Genomic DNA, 20,256 nt, shown 5'->3' with positions numbered 1-20,256 from the left:
TCTCTCTTCCAGGTTTCTTTCACCCAGGAGCATTTTATTCTACCCGGACACCCCCTTTACTTCCCCTTCCTCTCTCCCCCTACCAGGGGGCGCGCTTAAATTTCCAGACGGAGACCAGAAGGAAGGTTTAGAAAGAAAAGAATACTTGCCCAGGGCAGCTTTGCCGTCCAAGAGGCTCCCTCCTGTCTCTAAGTCAATTCCACCCCTCCTTGGAGTCCCAGCTTCCACCCCTCCTCAGAGTCCTGGCGTTTACCGCGTGGTGGGTTTGCCTTGGGCCTTTCATGTCCCGGCTGCACACATCGTCTGTGAATTGTGGCTGTTCACTCCCGAGGATGTGTCCTAGACTCCGGGTCGCGTGGACCTACCCTCTACTTTACTTGCTCGGGACAAGAAACTGACTCATTTTATTTAGTGCCTGTTTAGCGAGCCCAGAGTAACGTACATTTGTGCTGTTTTCAATTTTGTGCTATTGCAAACCACAAAAAAACTTACCAATTCACATTCATCATCAGCACGAGACATTTCCTTGTGCTCCTGCCAGCTCAGGATATTACGTTTCTTTTTTCATTTTTGCCAGTCTGTTAAGTAAAATGTCATATGCAGTTGTTTTAATTTGCATTTCTCTGATTACCAGTGATGAGCATTCAGTCTTTGAGCATTTATGGTGTGTTTGCTGGGTGCCTAGCACTAAGGGAACAGAATGGTCCCCACTCTCAAAAGAGCAGTTCTTGTGTAAGTTACCCCAACCCCTTCACAATTTTTTTCCGAGGCTTATTTAACTACTTCTTAATGATTGGTAGGAACTTTTCCTAATTTTGTACAAATCTTTGTTAATGGATTCTGGTCGTCTAATTCCCTGTTCCTGTATAATCACTACTGTGTTGGAGTTTAATAGCCAATCTGTCCTCCTTGTTGGTCATTTACAAACATGTCAAAGCTATTCTTGTACATTTCCAGTTGCCAGAAGTTGAGACTGCATGCTTCAGGTTCTGGAAAAGCAAACCTCTTTGAACTGTGACCAGGTTTCCCTGAATCTAGAGACTCACTTGGGAAGAACTGGCATTAGTCTTTTCCTCCAGAGAGGACTGTGATCTGCACTTACTGTGCATGTATTCAGATATCGTGTCTGTCTTCGCTTAAGTTTTTATTTTCCTTTCTTCTCATAGATCTTCTGTTCATGGTTAAATTTGTGCTAGAGATACCTTCTAAAGGCTCCTTTTGCCTCCTCTGTTCACTGAAGGAGCACAGTTCAGGGCAATGGGCAGGTGCTGATAGAGCAGTGAGGCAAGGTGGGGTCCTGGTCCTGCAGGTGACCCCAGACCATGTCCGGCCCTTGTCTCTTTTTGCTTCCGAATGGGTCAGAATGTGTGCGGCGAGGCCCCGAGGGCGCCCCACCGTGGCGCTGCACAGGCGTGCGCACACACACAATATACACGTGCTCCCTGCAGCCATACCCAAATAGGGTGGGGCAGTGGAGGAGTCTGCCCTTGCCTCCCCACCCTGCCTCGGCAGACTTGATCCCAGCCCCACCCGGTCATAAGTGGGAGAGAAGAGGATGACTGGCACGCTGGAAAGTAGGGAAGCATTATTAGGCACAGGAGAGGGTGGAAAAATACCGGGAGCCATGGGCCCCGGCCCCCACCTCTCGTTCCCACTCACCCGCAGAAACTCGACTCTCCCACTGGCTACCACAGATCCACTAGCCGCTGGTACTCACCTTAATCCCAGGACACGCAATAACCCCTTCCCCCTGCAGGAACTACCCACTCAGAGGCTCCCTGCCACCATAGGCTACCCCGAGATCAACAGCTCCACCTCTGAAGGGTTGCAGCAACTACAGCAGCCCCTGCCTGGGCATCCTGGTTGGGGGTGACTTGGAGGGCAGCTAAGGGGAGTGACATTCAAAGCTGACAGCCTCATTTGTCCTTTCCCCAGCTTCAAGGCCCAGCCTCTACCCAGTCCCCCAGCCCACCTCTTCTGCCCAGGGCCCCTGAGTGTAGTAGACCGTGAAAAGCTTGGGACAGGGTCCTCATGGGACAAGGTATGTATGGCCCAGGGCCCCAGTACTGAGACATGGGACATCAGAGTCTCTCTCTAGGAGGGGGAACCAGATCCAGGATCCCTAATTCAGAGTGCTCCAGGCTCCAGCCTACCTGGCTAGAACCAACTTTCACTGCTGTCCCCAAACCTGCTACATCCCTCCAACCCCAGGGCCCAGTTCTTTACCTCAGGGGCTTTCAAACCGGAGACACGGATATCATCCTCTACACCCTCACGCCAGCCATCACATCCTACCCAGCACTGTGTCTAGGATTTTGCCTCCCAAGCATTTTTAGACCCATTTCAGGGCAACTGAAGGAATCTCTCACTCCCTTGCTTCAACTCTTCCAGGGCCCTCAGGATGGAGTCCCTGGTCCTCCTCCTAATATTTAAAACCTCCCTGACCTCAGGGCCCTCAGGATGGCGTTCCTGGTCCTCTGTCTAGCATTTTAAAGCCTCTCTGACCTCGGGGCCCTCAGAATGGAGTCCCTGGTCCTCCGCTTAGCATTTAAAGCCTCTCTGACTTCAGGCTGCTGACTGCTTTGTCTCACCTCCTCTGCTACAGCAGACAGTCCAGTCCAGCATCTTCTGAGCTAGTCCACCTTTTCCTAGCCCTCAGACCTTCTCTCAAGCTCAAAATGCCTTTCTTCTTTTGTTATGGCTTAGCAAAGTCCCACTCACTCTTCAAGGCCCAACTCTACTGCCCCCTCCCCTAGAGGAAAGCCTTGGCTCTCCCATCCCTAGGGAGAGTTAATAGTTCCCATCCACATGCCCTCCATCCCATCCCTTCCAGTTTTGCCTGGTGCCTCTGGCACAACCTGTTATCTCCTTGGTCAGACCCTGACTCAGATTTACCCCTGTCCTGCCCAGACTCCACCCAGGCCAGGAACTTGGAGGTAAAAGGGTCCTGGAGAAGCACCCACCCTCACTCAGGCGCACAAGCACACACATCCACTCACACATACACTGGGCTTCCCTTCCTCCCACTACCTTTCACCTCACCTCCCACATCAGGTTTCTGCAAGCATCCTGCCTAAGTTCTTAGTGGGAGGTAAGTCTTGGAGCAGGGGTCTTCAACCCCCAGGCCCCAGCCCATGGCCTGCTAGAAATTGGGCTGCACAGCAGGAGGTGAGTGGCTTACAAGTGAGTGAAGCTTCATCTATGGTTACAGCCGCTCACCATTGCTTGCATTACTGCCTGAGCTCCACCTCCTGTCAGATCAGCAGTGGCATTAGATTCTCTAATTCTAGGATTCTAGAAGTAGGAATTCTAGGATTCTAGGACTCCAGGAGTATGAACCCTATTGTGAGCTGTGCAAGCGAGAGATCTAGGCTGTACATTCCTTATGAGAATCTAATGTCTGATGATCTATCACTGTCTCCCATCACCCTCAGATGGGACCATCTAGTTGCAGGAAAACAAGCTCAGGGCTTCCTTCACCATATATTATGGTGAGTCGTATAATTATTTCATTATATATTACAATGCAATAATAATAGGAATAAAGTGCACAATAAGTGTAATGTGCTTGAATCATCCTGAAACCATCCCTGCCCTCCATCCATGGAAAAATTGTCTTCCACAAAACCAGTCCCTGGTGCCAAAAAGGTTGGGGACTGCTATCCTGCAGGGGACCTGCTCCCTCCTGCATCCTCAACCTCAACTCACACAGTCAACTAAATATTTATTAAAAGGTCATGCACAGTGGCTCACGCCTGTAATCCCAGCACTTTGGGAGGCCAAGGTAGGGGGATCACTTGAGGCCAGGAGTTCGAGACCAGCCTGGCCAACATGGCAAACCCCCATCTCCACTAAAAATACAAAAATTATCCCGGTGTGGTGGCCTTCACCTGTAGTCCCAGCTGCTCAGGAGGCTGAGGCAAGAGACTTGCTTGAACCCAGGAGGTGGAGGTAGCAGTGAGCCAAGATCATGCCACTGCACTCCACCCTGGGTGACAGAGCAAGACTCTGTCTCAAAAAACAAAAATACCTGTTAAGAACCTTCTATATGCCAGGCATTGTGTTATACACTAGGAACACATTTTGAACGAACATGTAAAATTACAGGCTATAAGCAGTACTATCAAGGAAATAAAAAAGGCATTACAGTGGAGCATAAGGGATTCTCTTCATATATGGAATCTGGAAAGGCCTCACAGATACGGTAACATTTGGGCAGAGAACTGAGGTGGTAAGATAGCATCTGTGCAGGTATATCTGGGGGGATTACATTCCAGGCAGAGGGCACAGGAAATCCTAAGGCCCTGGGCAAGCAGTGACTGAAGTGGTGTAAGTGAGGTGGCTGGAAGTAGTAGATGAGGTCCTCAGAGAGATGTGAGAGAGAGAAGGCTGTGTTGGCTCTTGTGAGCCACTGTTCCATGGATAGCAGGACTATGCAAACCCAAAGACCGAGGGAGCTGAGAAGCCAAAGAAAGAGGTTAACAAATCCAGTTTCTCAGAGAGAAATATATGAGGGACTTACGAACAGAAGTGATGTCTCGGGTGGCTGCAAGACTGAATCCTGACACTAGCCGTCCAGAAAGCATCCTTTGTATAGCAAGCTCTTAGGGTAAAACACGTGCAGCTGGTCCCGTCTTCAGACTTTCTTGCCAAGACTCGTGACCACTGGGGAGGTTAGATAAGCATCTTTATGAAGAGTTTTCTATTCTACAGGCATTGTTTAAATATCTTAGCATCTAGGGGTCGAACATTGGTCATTTTGGTGGCTTTGGATCAAGATGGTGTCATGACCTGGAACAGTGGTCCACACCTGTAATCCCAGCACTTTGGGAGGCCAAGGCAGGAGGATCTTTTGAGGCCAGGAGTTTGAGACTAGCCTAGGCAACATAGCGAGACCTCCTCTCTACAAAATAATAATAATAATAATAGTAATAGTAAAAATAGCCAGATGTGGTGGCATGCACCTATAGTCCAAACTACTCAGAAGGCTGAGGTGGGAGGACCCCTTGAGCCCAGGAGTTTGAGGCTGCAGTGAGCTGTGATCTTGCCACTGCACTCGAGCCTAGGCAACAGAATGAGACCCTGTTTTTTTTTTTTTTTTTAAAAAAAGCATCATTCTTGCCACACAACAGGCTGTTCTCCTACAGTCATGGTAAGGACTTTGACTTTTACTCTGAGATGGGAAGCCAGAGAAGTGGCATGACCTGGAATTATGTTTTAACTAGGATCACATTGTCTGCTATATGGAGAATAGGCCCTAAGGGGCAAAGGTAAATGCAGTGAAACCAGTTAGCAAGCATGACTGCGTTCATCCCTAATCAATTCCAAACTAGCCCACTCTCCCCAGTCCAGGTGCCACCGTCTCATGCTGAACAGTGTAACAGCCTCTGCTTTGCCTCCCTGTCTCCTCCTTGGCCCCTCCTTTAATCCTTTCTCTACATAACAGCTAAAGGAGGTTTTTCAAGTGCAATTCCCTGTCAATCTTGTCTGTTATAGTTTCCATGGCTCCTCACTGCTCTTAGGACACAGTCTAAATTCCAAATCGCAGCTCACAAGGCCGCATGTAGTACACAGCCACTGCTGGCCTCTGTGGACAACTCGTGCCTCTGTAACTCTCATGGTGCTGAGCTGTAAGTTCAGCCCCATCAAACTCTCCTCAAGACTCTTGTGGGCTTCCTTGACCCTCCAAGGAGGTTGAAACACAAATGGAGTCCTTTCTGGTTCTCTGAGTGACAAGCTTTGTTATTTGCTACCTTCCTCCTAGAGAACCAAAGAAAGGGGTGAAGGTAGGCGGAGCCCAGATGCAGCTTCAAGCCAGCCCTCCCTTCATGGCCAAGGACTCAGCCCCTCTAGGGCGTGCAATAGCTTGGCCCTGGGCTCACAGCCCTTGAACTGCTGCGTTGGATGGGTGGGGGCAGTGTTGTGACTTGCACCACACCATGATGCCTAGAAGCCTGGACTGTGGGCCCTGAGTCCCTCTGCCCCACCTGGGGAGTGCCCCACCTCCCCTCCACCTCTGAGTGCCCCCGCCCATCTATGTGCACTCCAGTGCTATCCTGGATTTCTTTTTTTTTTTTTTTTTTAAGACGGAGTCTCGCTCTGTCACCCAGGCTGGAGTGCTGTGGCCGGATCTCAGCTCACTGCAAGCTCCGCCTCCCGGGTTCACGCCATTCTCCTGCCTCAGCCTCCCGAGTAGCTGGGACTACAGGCGCCGCCACCTCGCCCGGCTAGTTTTTTTTTGTATTTTTTAGTAGAGACGGGGTTTCACCGTGTTAGCCAGGATGGTCTCGATCTCCTGACCTCGTGATCCGCCCGTCTCGGCCTCCCAAAGTGCTGGGATTACAGGCTTGAGCCACCGCGCCCGGCCTATCCTGGATTTCTTACCCAACTTTTTGTCTTGCACCCTAGGCCGACCCCTGACTTGCTTTTCACATAACTTTCTGGTTTATCATTTTCTCACAGAATAATCTGTCTTTCTAATAACATTCCGTCAGCACCTCTGAATGGAGGTGGAACCTCTCAAAAGGTTTAAGGGTAGTGAAGAGGCCACTCTAGTAAGCGGCACTGTCCTTCTGCGTCCCCTCGACCACAAGTGGGAAACTATTTGGGTCCCCACAGAAACCAAACCTCAACTTTGCTAGTGTCTGACATAGATTCATTTGTGGCTGGAATGCAGAGACTAGAAATCTCAGGAGAGGTTGCTAGAGACCTCACTGGGTCCTGCAGGGTCTGAGGTCAGTCTCAGTCATGTGGGCTCAGAAACCCCACTAACCAGCCCTTAAGTGGGTCTGTCAGACCGGGTGAGCCAAGCTCAGAGGCTGATGCACTGCCCCCAACACCCAGCGCACACACACACACACACACACACACACACCAGCTTCTTCACTGACAATGACTGCAGTGCAAGAAACCTGCGCTGGCATCCAGGGTGTTCTTGGTCTGTAGTTGCATTTTCATGGGAAGCTGAAGCACACCCACAGTCTCAGAAGAAGGGAAGGGAGTTGGATAATAACTGTTATTGGAGCTAATGTGTCCCAGGCCTTCGTCTCCAAGCCCTTAGTAAATGATATGATTGTTGTTAATCCTCATACCAACCAGAAGGGAAGTATGGTTATTATCCCCATTTTATGGATGAGCTCAGAAAGGCTAAGAAACTTGCCAAGGTCACACATGCCCTAGCAAATCTCCATGGCAAGGGCAACCAAAGCAGTGGCACATACCAGTCTTCCCTGGAGAGTGTTGCCTGCCTACCAGTGGTTTAGTGACTCTGACCAAGCCATTTCTGAAGGGTGCTGTTTTCGCTTGGCAGGGTCCCCAGAACAGCCCAGAGTGCAGGCTCATACTTACCAACTTTTTGCATGGGGTATGGAATGGTGGAAGCTGGGCAGAGTAAAGGTGACCCCTGAAGCTTTGGATCTGAGTGTGGACATGGCTGGTGCCACATACACCTGATCACCAACTCTGATATGCATGAACCCACCACCACACCTGCTCGACTCGCTCCTCTGGTCATGATCCCGGCTAAATGGGTCATCCCCACTATTCACCGAACCTCCATAGTTCCAGGAGCTTGCTGAGGGACAGCCTGGACTGGCCCCTTCCCAACTCCCAGGGCTCTTTCTCCAATTGCTGGAGACTGTCTCATCACCCAAAAAGAGATTTCTGGGTGGAAGCAGTCTCTTACTCCTCAGTCCTGTCACCCTGTGCCTTCCCAGCCAGTGTTCCTGTCCACTCGCTTGCCTGCCCCTGAGGCACCACCCCTCACGACCCTGTCCTAGCTCCTCCATTCCTCCCCAGATGCTCATTGTCTAGGGTGGTTTGTGCTGTGTGTGCTGTCTAATAACCACATCCCTTCTAAACTGTCCCTACCCTCCTTTTGTGGTCTCACCCCAGCCCCACTGGACTTATTCTGGGAGGACAGTGATCAGAGGCCACCTGGCCCAGTCAAGGAGCCACTCCTCCCCTACAAGCTCAGTCTGAAGCAGGCTGCCCTGTCAGGGCTCCACTCTGGTCTGTCTAATTCCCAGGTGGGTGCCATCTCCAACAGCTGATTTCTGCTTATCTCAGCAGGACATCAGCTTTCCCACCAATTCTGTGAGCATGCTTGCAACCAGGAACCCTGGCTGGCTCTGCTGTCACAGCAAGGGCCTCAGGAACTCTGCAGTTATGACCACTCCCAAATAGGTAACTCCAGCCCAGACCTAAATATTCCCTACTTCCAAACCTTAAAGACAGACATTTCTGAGACCCATCCCCCAATGTCTTACATCTGTAAACAACCTACTGCTGCATTCTTCCTCTTCTTTTTCTTCTTCTGCCTTCTTTCTTCTTCCTTCTTCCTTCTTCCTTCCTTCTTCCTTCTTCCCTCCCCTTCCCCTTCTCCTCCTCCTCCTCCCTCCTTCTCCTCCTTCTTCTTCTTCTTCTTCCTCCTCCTCCTCCTCCTCCTCCTCTTCTTCGGCTTCTGAATATTAATTTTAATTACTTAGAAACAACACAATTTAGTACCAACTGTTTAATAAGCATCTTTGCTAAAATGTGAAATCAGCATTATTTGTATCCAATCAGCTACACAAAACTCACCAATTTTTCATCTGACAAAAGGTAGTCAAAATCCCAAAGAATAAAGGAAAGACTATTCATTAAAGGTCACGTTCACTAATCTAACACCGTAATTTCCTGTCTTAGAACCTCCCAAGCTGCTGAAAGGAAGATGTGGAAAGAGATAAGGATGTTGGAAATATAAGGGTAATGTAACGAGAAAAACCCAGAACTGTATTAAAAAAAAAAAAAAAAAAAAAAAAACCTTCCCTTCCCCCAAACTGAGAGGGAGCCAAGAGGCCAAAGAGTGCCTCAGACAAGTCCAGCTTGGTAAGCAAATGAGTTTATGAGGACTTACACATGAGGCATTCCTGGATGGCAGCGGGACAGCTTTAGAGATCTGTGCCGCCTCCCATCCCTAAGCTGCTTTTAAGCTAATTTTCTGGTTCTTTGCGTCCACTGTGTGTGTGATGGGACTGTTTCCCTTGGTAGGTTCTCAGCTATTCTCTGGGATGTTTGGGTCCTCGGGGTCATTTGTTCCTTGGCTGGGTACCATGGCCCTGGGTCATGATCTGGTCTTCAGAGTCAGGCAGCGGACATCACCCTTAAGTAACCTGGTTGGGGAAACTGTCATACTTCAATTTATCCCATTCCCCAGCTCTTATATTCTTTCCACCAGTCTTGCTCGAGAATCCCTGAGCAGGAAACGAGGGGAAGAGCTATAGGGGTCTATAATGTATAGCCACAGTTTGTGGATACAGGCCACTTCCATGGTATACATAACAGCATAAAAAGCAGAAGCTAACTATAATTATGATGCCTATTAGCAAAACATAATTCCAGCAAGTAGGTAAGGTGTATACCTAATTTAAGAATGAGTCAAAGTAACGTCATTGAACTATATCATGGATCTGAGTTGACAAATGATTTAAAGCATCTGTGACATGATTCTCTTTATCAGAGAAATAACAGGTAGTGCCTTTAAGGACATATGTTGTTGGATCTCTGTCATGGTGGCAATTTGGCCTCCAGGTGGAGGCAATCCCCAGTGAGTCCGATTGCCTTATTGATGCTGTTGAACAAATCATTCCAGTTCTGTTGGGAGAAAGGCAGAATATTCCAAGGCATACTGTTATCATTTGACAGGGGGAGGTATCCCCATAACCAGTAACTGGGCTGGTTGTTGACTGTTGCTGTAGCTGCAGCCCAGTCCAGGAAGACATTATTAGCTACCGTGGGTAGAAGAAGCCATAGCCTTTGGGCATAAACACAGACGTTTAGTAGAAACCCTCATAGGTATATCTATTCCTTGTAACATAATTCTTGCTAACATAATGATTTTTCCCATTGGCCCTATTGGGGCAACTGCCCTGGGCCTCGAGCCTGGCTTACAGTACTATATAGGATTTCCCTCCACAGGGGTGGGTATAAAGTCAATTGGTAAGTTTCTGCCTTGCCTGTGCTATCCCCATTATAACGCATCTAGCAGGTGTTGGTGTTGCTGCATATTGATAACGTCAGTCTCTCGGATCTCCATCAAGGAGCACAGCTGGGATCATTTCCCCTCTGTCAGTCTTTATGGTATCCTCCAGTGCTATAAAATCGATCCAGTATGGGGGCATTTTCCAGCTCGACTTTGGGTCCATGTAGCCATCGCCACTTGGTAGATCCACTGATGTGCTCAGGGGCAAAGTCTGGCCATTTGTTTCAGGATCATGGCTCTGAGTCTCAGAGGCAACCCCAAGAGTTTGTGAGGCCTGTTTTACAGACCTTGCCAACCATTCACAGGAAGTGATGCCATGCATGGTAGTGGGTGACGTTTAAAATTTGTATAGCTTCAGGGAGATTCTTAGTCCACTCCTAAGACAATGTACGTAAGGCCTGCCCCTGTTGGGTTATATGGTAAGTGGAACTTTCAGTCTATATTTTGTTCTGATGCCCAGTGCTTGATATTATGACCTGTGAATTGGGGCCTCGATCATTATCTATCCTTTTTGGTATGCCACACATGACATTAAGAGCAGTGAGGGCTGGGCATGGTAGCTCACGCTTGTAATCCCAGCACTTTGGGAGGCCGAGGTGGGTGGATAACTTGAGGTCAGGAGTTCGAGACCAACCTGGCCAACATGGTGAAAACCTATCTCTACTAAAAGTACAAAAATTAGCCAGGCATGGTGGTGGGTACCTGTAATCCCAGCTACTTGAGAGGCGGAGGTTGCAGTGAGCCAAGATTGTGCCACTGCACCCCAGCCTGGGGGACAGAGCAAGACTCTGTCTCAAAAAAAAAAAAAAAAAAAAAAAAAAAAGAGCAGTGAGACATTTGATGATCTTCAGCTGAGTGGCACATTTTATTGGGAAGGCCTGTAGCAGCCCCGTTGTGTTCGTACAAGTTAAGGCATGCCGTTTCTTTCTATTCTGGGGCAGGGGACCAATATAATTGACTTGCCAGGCTTACATAGTTTGTATGGCTCGATGTATGTGACTTGGTGTGGAGGGAATCTTTCTAGGTCGCAGTTGCGAGCAGATCTCATGGTTCTGAACAGCTGCCAAAACATTTGCATATTGGATAGGGATGTCTGCTGCCTTTGCTATGGGCCACTCTGTGATTGCCCCTGGTGGTCGTTTTTATGATGTACACATACGGGAGTTTCCTCGGATGGGCTTGGGCAAATTGCCTGCATGTGAGTGAGTAAGGGCATTCACCTTTTGATTTCCAGGAGGTGGTTTGGGGTTATGTGCATCCATATGGTACATCACAAGATGGATATCCCTTTCCTGTAACCTGATGTGGATGTCTTGCCACATGGACATTCTCCAGAGGAGCCTGCCCCAAACTTGCCAGTTGTCTGTGGCACACTGATTGATCCACATGGTAAGGCCTCTGTATGTAATCCAATTATCTGTGCAAATGACAGATGGCCAGGGCTCGTGGGTGATGAGTATCCAAACTGCCTGTAGCATGGCCCATTGACTGCTTTTTCCTAATTCCCATTCTAACCATACGTTGTCGATGTCCATTTTCACCATGATTGCCAGCCATTGGTGTTGGGTGCCTTTGCTAGACTCATCAGTGTATTAGACCCTAGTAGATATCAATGGGGTCCCTTCATATATGGTGGTTGGCCTAGTAGGTAGATTCATTGCCATGTCGGCCCCTTCCACTTGTTCAAAGTGGATGGGTCTGAGCATTTTCTGTGGTGCCTGACTTAGACTAGGACTCATGGACAAGACACCCCCTGTTGTAGATAGGCATGCCACTTCAGCAGAGTGTGTGATTGTATTATCCCAGGGGCGGGCTTGGCTAGAAGGCCCTCCATCTCCCCTTTTATAGGAGAGGCACTTTTGATTGTGATGGTTTGCTTTCTGGTGATGGCCTCCATTTGTTGCAATGCCCTATATACAGCCAGAGTTGTTGCTCCGGGACTATATAGTGGGATTCTGCCCCCTTCCATAATTGAGACCAAACCTTACAAGTACCATTACTGTTGGTTGCTTTTGCCACAAACACCATTTCATCCCTGTGGTATCTCTAGTGACTTCTAATACAAAAGGGTGCTGTGGCTGTCAGGCACCTAATGCTTGGGCTTGTTTTACCAACATTTTTGCTTTGTCAAATGCCTCTTGCTCTATATGTGTCCAGTCCCACTTTGCATCCCTTTCTACTAGGGTGTGTAAAGGCTGGAGGGTTTGTGTTAAATAAGGGATGAATATTTTCCAGTAGCCTAATAAACCAAGGAAAACATGAAGTTGCTTTATTGTCTGAGGAATAGGCTGCTGTGCTATCTTATCAGTAACAGCTCTGGATATGTTTCGTGTCTTACCCAGCCAGGTAATTCCTAGGAATTTGATGGCTACACTGGGCCCTTGTATCTTTGGGGGGTTGACTTCCCATGCCCTGTCCTTTAGGCTGTCTAAGATGGTGTGCAGGGCAGTCTCCAGATTTGTAAGAGATTCTGGGGTTAACATTATATTATTGGTACGGTAAAACAGGAAGACTGAGGTAGGCAAAAAGTCTAGACAGGTCCTGTGCAATCATATCATGAAAGATGGTGGGGCTGCACAGATACTCTTGTGGTAGCACCTGGAAAGTCCATTGTTCACCCTCCCAAATGAAGGCAAACTGCTCCTGTGAATCTTCTGCTAAAGAAATGCTTTAAAAGGCATTAGCCAAATTAATCACAGCATGGACATTTCCCAGCTTAAGGACCATTTGCTCTAGCAGTTGAGCAATACTGGGCACATCACTCTGTTTGTGATACAGGTGGCATCTCTCTGTTTAGCTGTTTAGCTCATGCAGTTTACTGTCATTTTCTAGGCATCATCTGGCTTCTTCTCAGGCCACATAGGACTGTTGCAGGTGCTCTGAACTATTTGTGCCTTATGCAATTCCTGGATTGTTCAGGTGATTTCAAAGCACCCCTGGCAGGTGGTATTGTTTCATGTTAATTGCCCGCCTATCCCAGGGCAAGTGTGCAGGCATTCAATTGGCCCATCCCCTTTTTGTTCTTTGATATTTTCTGGACTTGGTCCTTGTTTTGTTTTGTTTTGTTTTGTTTTGTTTTTTTGAAAGAGTCTCACTCTGTCACCAGCCTGGAGTGCAGTGGCATGATCTCGGCTCACTGTAACCTCTGGCTCCCAGATTCAAGAGGTTCTCTTGCCTCAGCCACCTGAGCAGCTGAGACTATAGGCATGCACCACCACGCCCAGCTAATTTTTGTATTTTTAGTAGAGATGGGGGTTCACCATGTTGGCCAGGATGGTCTTGATCTCTTGACCCCGTGATTCGCCCGCCTCGGACTCCCAAAATGCTGGGATTACAGGCGTGAGCCACCGCACCCGGCCGGTCCTTGTTTTTATCTAGCTCGTTAAGGTCCACAAATACCTCCCCCATATCATAACCCTTTTCAAATTGGAAATGACTTAGACATTAAATGAGGACCTAAAATAATTTTAAGATTTTAAACTATACAGAAGTTTAACCTACATATTTATCTCATTTACTCAGTTTATTCATTTTTAGTAGTTTATCTACATTACTTGTGAGAACCAAGACCGTCAACAAAGCTAATCATCATTGCAAGTTATTTCCCTGTTAACCATTTTCATAGCTTGTGAATATCAGGTGTTGATCTAAACAGGCGCCTTAAAGTTAAACACATGGGGATTCTTGCTGATAACTCAGAAAATTCAGTTGTTTTCATTAAACCAACAATATCAAATTAGTCGTGCTTATCAAAAAAGTCATACAAAGATCATTTTATTTTTGGCTGGGTTTACAGTCTTCTAACTTTCATGTAAAACCCTGACACCTTAAAGTATCTAGCAGAGGCAAATATAAAATGTTTTTTATCAGTAGACTCAGAAAAATATGTATGCTGACACTTTTGAAGATATCTTCATTTTTATTTACCAATAATTTAAAAGCCAACTTATTTACCACAGATTATTGAATTCATGTGAACTTGAAAAGCATTTGGACTTTATACCCATTTATTTATAGTTTTATTTGGTAGCATGTTAGGACATATAATACATGCACATATATAATGTATTTAAACATGTGTATACATACATACACAAAGATCTGACACTAGCCATGAGACTGTACAATAAATTTGTTATTTTTACAAAAGACAGTTGGACCCAAATTACTTTTGACAAAATTGGGACCTGTTACGACTAAACTCTATTTTCCCCAATAGGTAATCCAAGGAAAGCTGTGGATCAAAATTTGGGGTAAAGCAGTTTCCATGGCAGTTTGAATTTTAAAAACCTCTTTTTTCCTTTTTTTTTTTTTCAGTTTCAAATGAGTTTTATTGTTTATATTTTAACTAGAACTGGCTTAATTGTATAAAAAAATTGTATAAAAAATTGTATTTAAAAACTGGCTTAATTGTATATAAAAAAAATCTCCAAATAACCTTGAATTAGTGTTACCATAAACAGTGAGTTTTATCTCAACACTGGTGGCTTAATAACAGCAGATTCAAAGCATGTGGAAAAGGAAAGAGAAACAGAGAGCATCCGAAGATACTATTTAACTCTATATGTAGTTGCAGGTTAACCATTTGAACTCTGAATTTTTTGTTTTTGTTATTTGCCCATCAGTTTTAGACTATGCACAAGAATATACAAGAATAGGCCATAATATGTAACCTGCTGGTGTCCTAGAAAACCTGGCATGCCTTTGCCCTTCTGCAGGAGTTTTTACCCTTTCTCCGTTTCCTGCTCTCATGATTTCTCAGTAGCTACCCTTATTGCAACAACAGCACATTTATTATCTTTATCGTATTTTAATATCTTAGCTTCTTACAATAGGTGATTCAGTTTCTGCCAGTGTTTTCCCAGAGTCCACAGTGGCCCGTGAAGGTTGAGCAGTCAGGCAACTCTACCCCACATGCATGTTGCCAACCGCCCTAGGATTCTCCCCGCAGATGCGCCTTCCTAATTCATCCATTGGTTTCTCAGATCCTGCTCATGACGCCAATTGTAATGAGAAAAACTTGGAATTGTATTTTAAAAAACCTTACCCCAAACTGGGAGGGAGCAAAGAGACCAAGCATGTCTGGGACAAGTTCAGCTTGGCTAGTAGATGAGTTTATTGGGACTTATGCATGAGGCACTCCTGAATGGCAGCGGGACAGCTTTAGAGATCTGTGCCACCTCCCATCTCTAAGCTAATTTTCTGTCTCTTTACCTACAATGTGTGTGTGATGGGACTGTTTCCCTTGGTAGGTTATCAGTTATTCTCCAGGATGTTTGGGTTCTCAGGGACACCTATTCCTCAGCTAGACACCATGGCCTTGGCCTTCCTTCAGGGAAGGAAGTGGAACTGGCCTTCAGGGTTCAGGCAGTGGACATGTACCCTTAAATAACCTGGCAGGGGACCTGTCACACTGCATAGGTAGTTCTCAACTTGTGGCCCCATTTTTGCCCTAAGGCAGCACAGAGTCTAGACAAGACGAAAATCGCTGAGGTTGGAGATGAAAACAAAAGGCTTTGGTTGAGATGGTAAAGGAGGCCCTTAAGAGTGGTGGAATCAGTGTAACCAGAAGGCAGTGCTGGAGTCTGCCTCATGAACTAGGGGGTTTCTTCTTGGCATTCCCCTTTTCATTTCGTCAAGTGTTTTATCCAGGTTTGGCATGGCATAGTTCTGAGCCGGATACATTCCAATCACATTGCCAAAGTAAATTCAAGCAGGAACTGGAGCGTGATGTCGGCAGGGAGGATGGGGAAGGCAGGTATGGCGCAAAAGGCAGCTGCAGCTCTTCGGGCTGGTCTGAGATTATGCACCTTTTTTTTTTTTGAGACAGAGTCTCACTCTGTTGCCCAGGCTGGAGTGCAGTGGCGCGATCTTGGCTCATTGCAACCTCCGCCTCCCGGGTTTAAGCAATTCTCTGCCTCAGCCTCCCGAGTAGCTAGGATTACAGGTGCATGCCACCACGCCTGGCTAATTTTTGTATTTTTAGTAGAGACGGGGTTTCACCATCTTGGCCAGGCTGGTCTTGAACTCCTCACTTCATGATCCACCCACCTCGGCCTCCCAAAGTGCTAGGATTACAGGCGTGAGCCACCGCATCCGGCCTCTGCACTCCTACAATGGCTTCCCTTCTTTCCTGTTTTACTCTCCCCAGTCACTTATTCCTGTTCCTTTGGATCCATTCCCAAATAAATCACATACACAAAAACTCTTGACTCAGGCTTTGCTTCCAGGAGGAAACCTGGGCTAAGACAGTCGACATAAGAGTGGTCCTAGAAGGCAGACCTGCAAGGAAGGGATTCACAGCTGTGATGGCTCTACTTTCTACAATGGAGTCATGGCCCTCATAGGAAACATATGGAACCCTGGAACACAGAATGGGAACATTTGAGTAGATTAATGTGAGAATTTTGAATTCCTGGATTCCCCTAAACCTTCAAGGCCAGTAGAAGCAGCTATCTTTCTCCTGCTATAGGAGACAAGCCTCTCCTTGCCTGGAATCCTGCCAAGACTCCTCCTAAGGCAAGTGGCCCCAAAGTGATGCTTATTCTCCTTGATATCCCCTACCTCCCTTCATTGCCTGCAGACCAATAACCAGGGTTAGGTCTCAGCACAGCCGAAGTGGAGAAATACAGTATCTGACTTACAAGCAAATAGCATACACATTGAAAAAATTACAGGACCTATGTTCTGGCAGGAACAGGGATAACAGGGGTATGAGGAGAGGGGTGTAAGAATGTATCAATCTGGGGGCACTCTCATTATTCAGGGATTAACATCCAAGCAAGGATACATAAAACCATTCTGACATGCTTCTGAGACACTTCTTTGAAACTTGGACACAATTACGACCTTCGGAAATGAAGTAGAGAGGCCAGAACTTCCTTGGCAGAATACCAAAGGAGTCAGAAGGCTCAGAGGGATAAGCATGTTAGATTGTAGTTATTATGCAAGACCAGAGAACCTACTAGAAGACTACATTCCCATGGGAAGTCCAGAGGCCACTCTTTTCACTGAGGTAACACAACATGTAAAGGTGAGGAATCCTTAGTGTCAGTGGGGATGGTAGGACTCAGGAATTGCAGAGACCAGATGGGTAACAATCAACAGAGGCAGGGTAGATATAATAATTACCATAAAACCAAATGGCAACCAGAATGCTTCCACCTATAGGGTCTATCTGTGGCAACAGCTAATAGACTATAGTGTCCCTAGGAGTTAACTAAATTGGCAGATGACTGGGTGTTACATCACTGTAACAGCAGCAATCCCCAAAATCAAGAGCTCATGAGCAGAAGGCAGATGCCAGCTGCCATAATGGGAAATAGTATTTCCTCATAAATTTCCTCGATCTAGGCCAGTTCTCAGGCTCAGAGCCTATTGATTTAAGGAATGGTCAAGTCTTTTTATAGACGAGCCCTCCAATGCTGCCAAAAGTAGACAAGATAATTATTTCCCCAATCTTTCCACATGAGGAATCTGTGGCCTTTTATCAGAGTAACTCTGGTCAGGGAGAAGAAAAAGAACCAGACTTTCAAAGGTACAGAGTATGAGCTGGCATCAATGCTGGGGGGAAACACTATCATGGTCCCCCCATGAAAGAGGCTCGTGAAAGCCAGGTAAATGGAGTACTCATGCAAACAGATCCAAGAAGTCTGAAGATCCACACTGTACTAATTTCCTTATCCCTAAGCAAATAACTGGGACAGATACTCTAGCAACTGGCAGTACCCTAACATTTACTCCCTATTTTATTAAGAGCCATTAAGGTAGGAAGGGCCAAATGAAAGCCCCTGATACTTACCCTCACCTTTCTTATTAATTTATTAAATGAGAACTAAAACCACATCCTGGGTGGTATTGCAGAGATTAATTTCAACATCAAATATTTTCTTCTTAATATCCTTCAGTCAGGCGGATGAAAAACTGTTTGCTTTTATGTGGGAATAATAGCAGTACATATTCACTCTCTTGCCTCTGGGCTATGTTAATTCTTCTCTCTGTCACAACACAGTATCTAGCAACTTTGATTGTCTCAATATTCCATTAAACATCATGGTAGTCCACTCTATTGATGACCTAATGCTAATTTGACCTAGTGAGCAAGAAGCAGCAAGAACTCTAGATGTCCTAGTAAAGACATGGGCATGCCAAAGGATAGAAGATAAAAATATGAAGATTCAGGGCATTCATATTGTTCAAATTTTTTCTTACCTTTTTGTTCTAGAATAAGTTAAATGGATGTAAAAGTAGACAAACTAGTAAAACAAATCCCTAGAACCACTATTCATAGCCCATATTATTTCATCTATATCCCCACCAACTTCTTCTATCCCATATTATTTTGAAACAAATGGGTAAAGTTATCAGGGATCAGTAGTCATACCAGGTTATCCCCTGTAAAGTAAAGGCAAGTTGTTGAGCTCTGTATCTTCCAACACTAAGGCGTAGTGCTTGGTGGAGTATTCTTCTGACCCATCTATTGGGTGCCCCCGAAGGCTCTCAGTTTCAGGTGAAACCCAGAGCAGGAGAGAGCTGTACAGTGTGTCCAACTAGAGAACAAGCTTCTCTACCATTTGGTTCATATAATCCATCTGATGATACAATGGGGCTAGAGGCATACATGATGAATAAGGCTGCGGCACAGAGTCTCTGATATGCCCTAATAAAAGAGTTTCAGCACAGATCTCTAAAGTTCTGGAGAAAGGCCATGCAGCAGAGAGTTATTTGACTTTTGAAAAACAGCTGTTTGGCCCCAATAAAAACCGAGAGCCTAGCAATGGGACATCAAGGGTCTATGCAACCAGAGATACCCATTGTAAGCCAGGAATTGTCAGAGTCTATCAAGTCATAAGATTAGGCAGGTTTAAGCCAGACATGGTGGCTCACACCTGTAATCCCAGCACTTTGGGAGGAGGCTGAGGCCAGAGAATTACTTGAGCCCAGGAGCCTAGGAGCCCAGGAGGCAACACGGCAAAACCCCATCTCTAAAAAATATGGAAAGAAAAAAAAATTAGCTGGCCGTGGTGGTGTTTGCCTATAGTCCCAGCAACCTGGGAGGCTGAAGTAGAAGGATCGCTTGAGCCTAGGGAGGTTGAGGCTGCAGTGAGCTGTGATCGTGCCAGACTTATCAGCAATCCATCATATAATAGGAATGGTAAATTCAGGATCAGGACTAAGCAGGTCAATAGGGTGTTGCATTTAAGTCAACAAAAGGTGGCTTAGACTCCTATGACACTTACCTTGGCTATCGGCTATACCAACCCTTCTGTCTTAGCTCAGACCTACAGCCTTAGTGGGTAGTTCTCTATAACCAATTGATGAAGGGAAAAACAGCCCTGACTCACAGATGGATTAGCTTTAGACATTGATAGTAGTTAGAAAAAAAAAATCGTTCCTCTAACATAGCTTCATTTAGTGGGTAGCCCTAAATAACTTTGAAGGGAAATTCCCCTAGTGGGCTAAGCTATAAGCAGTATACCTATTCATTCATTTTGTATGGAGGACGAAACAATTCCACATAGAGGTTTACATACACTTGTGAGCAATGGCAAATAGTTGAGTGGTATCTGTTCAGCACTCACGTATGTACAACCTGGGAGTGCAAGGAGTTGACCAATGGAGACAGAACTAGGAAACAAATACCTCCTCATTCTATATGGCTCTTTAGAAGTCCCCAGTGGGATTAAACCTCAGTAACCCATAGCAATAGGGATGGAGACAACACTGAGGGGAGGAAAAAGAGCAAGGCACTTGTCTCTGGTGCAAATTTAAGGAGGCACCAAGAAACTCAGTAACCAAGATTAATTATACTTAATGCAATATTTTTAAAAATAGAAATTAATGCAAATACCCATGAAGAACACAATATCAAAATTTTAAGTAAAGACAGTATTGCTAATTTTCCCTTTATTCTTAGGCTCCATTAGGGCTTCACACAGTACTCTTACTGATCCTGGTCATCACCAATAACCATCTCAATTTCAGTCTATGTGGGCTTTACCTCCCTCCCTGTTCACTCTCCTGCCTAGTCCCTCGCTTCTGTTTTATGGTATCACTACTCAAAATAAATAATCTTATGTAAGTTCTTGTCTCCAACTTTGCTCTATTATTTGGGGTAGAGTAGGGAGATGAAACCCAAGCTAAGTAAGATAATGACCATAATATATCGTTCGAAGAAGGATACTTGTGAAAATACAGGAGGCTCTATTAATAATTTCACTGGATTAATAGGCATA

General features: G+C 46.1%; 1 pseudogene; it reads right to left on the bottom strand.

Annotated features, from left to right (window-relative positions):
• Positions 1-14,386: 14,386 nt before the first annotated feature.
• On the bottom strand, positions 14,387-15,762 carry LOC115896363 (annotated as a pseudogene).
• Positions 15,763-20,256: the final 4,494 nt, after the last annotated feature.

This window comes from Rhinopithecus roxellana, chromosome 3 (assembly GCF_007565055.1).
Source record: "Rhinopithecus roxellana isolate Shanxi Qingling chromosome 3, ASM756505v1, whole genome shotgun sequence".
NCBI classification, from domain to species: domain Eukaryota; kingdom Metazoa; phylum Chordata; class Mammalia; order Primates; family Cercopithecidae; genus Rhinopithecus; species Rhinopithecus roxellana.
Note: the sequence above shows the minus strand (reverse complement) of the source record. Positions and strands in the feature narration are given on the sequence as shown.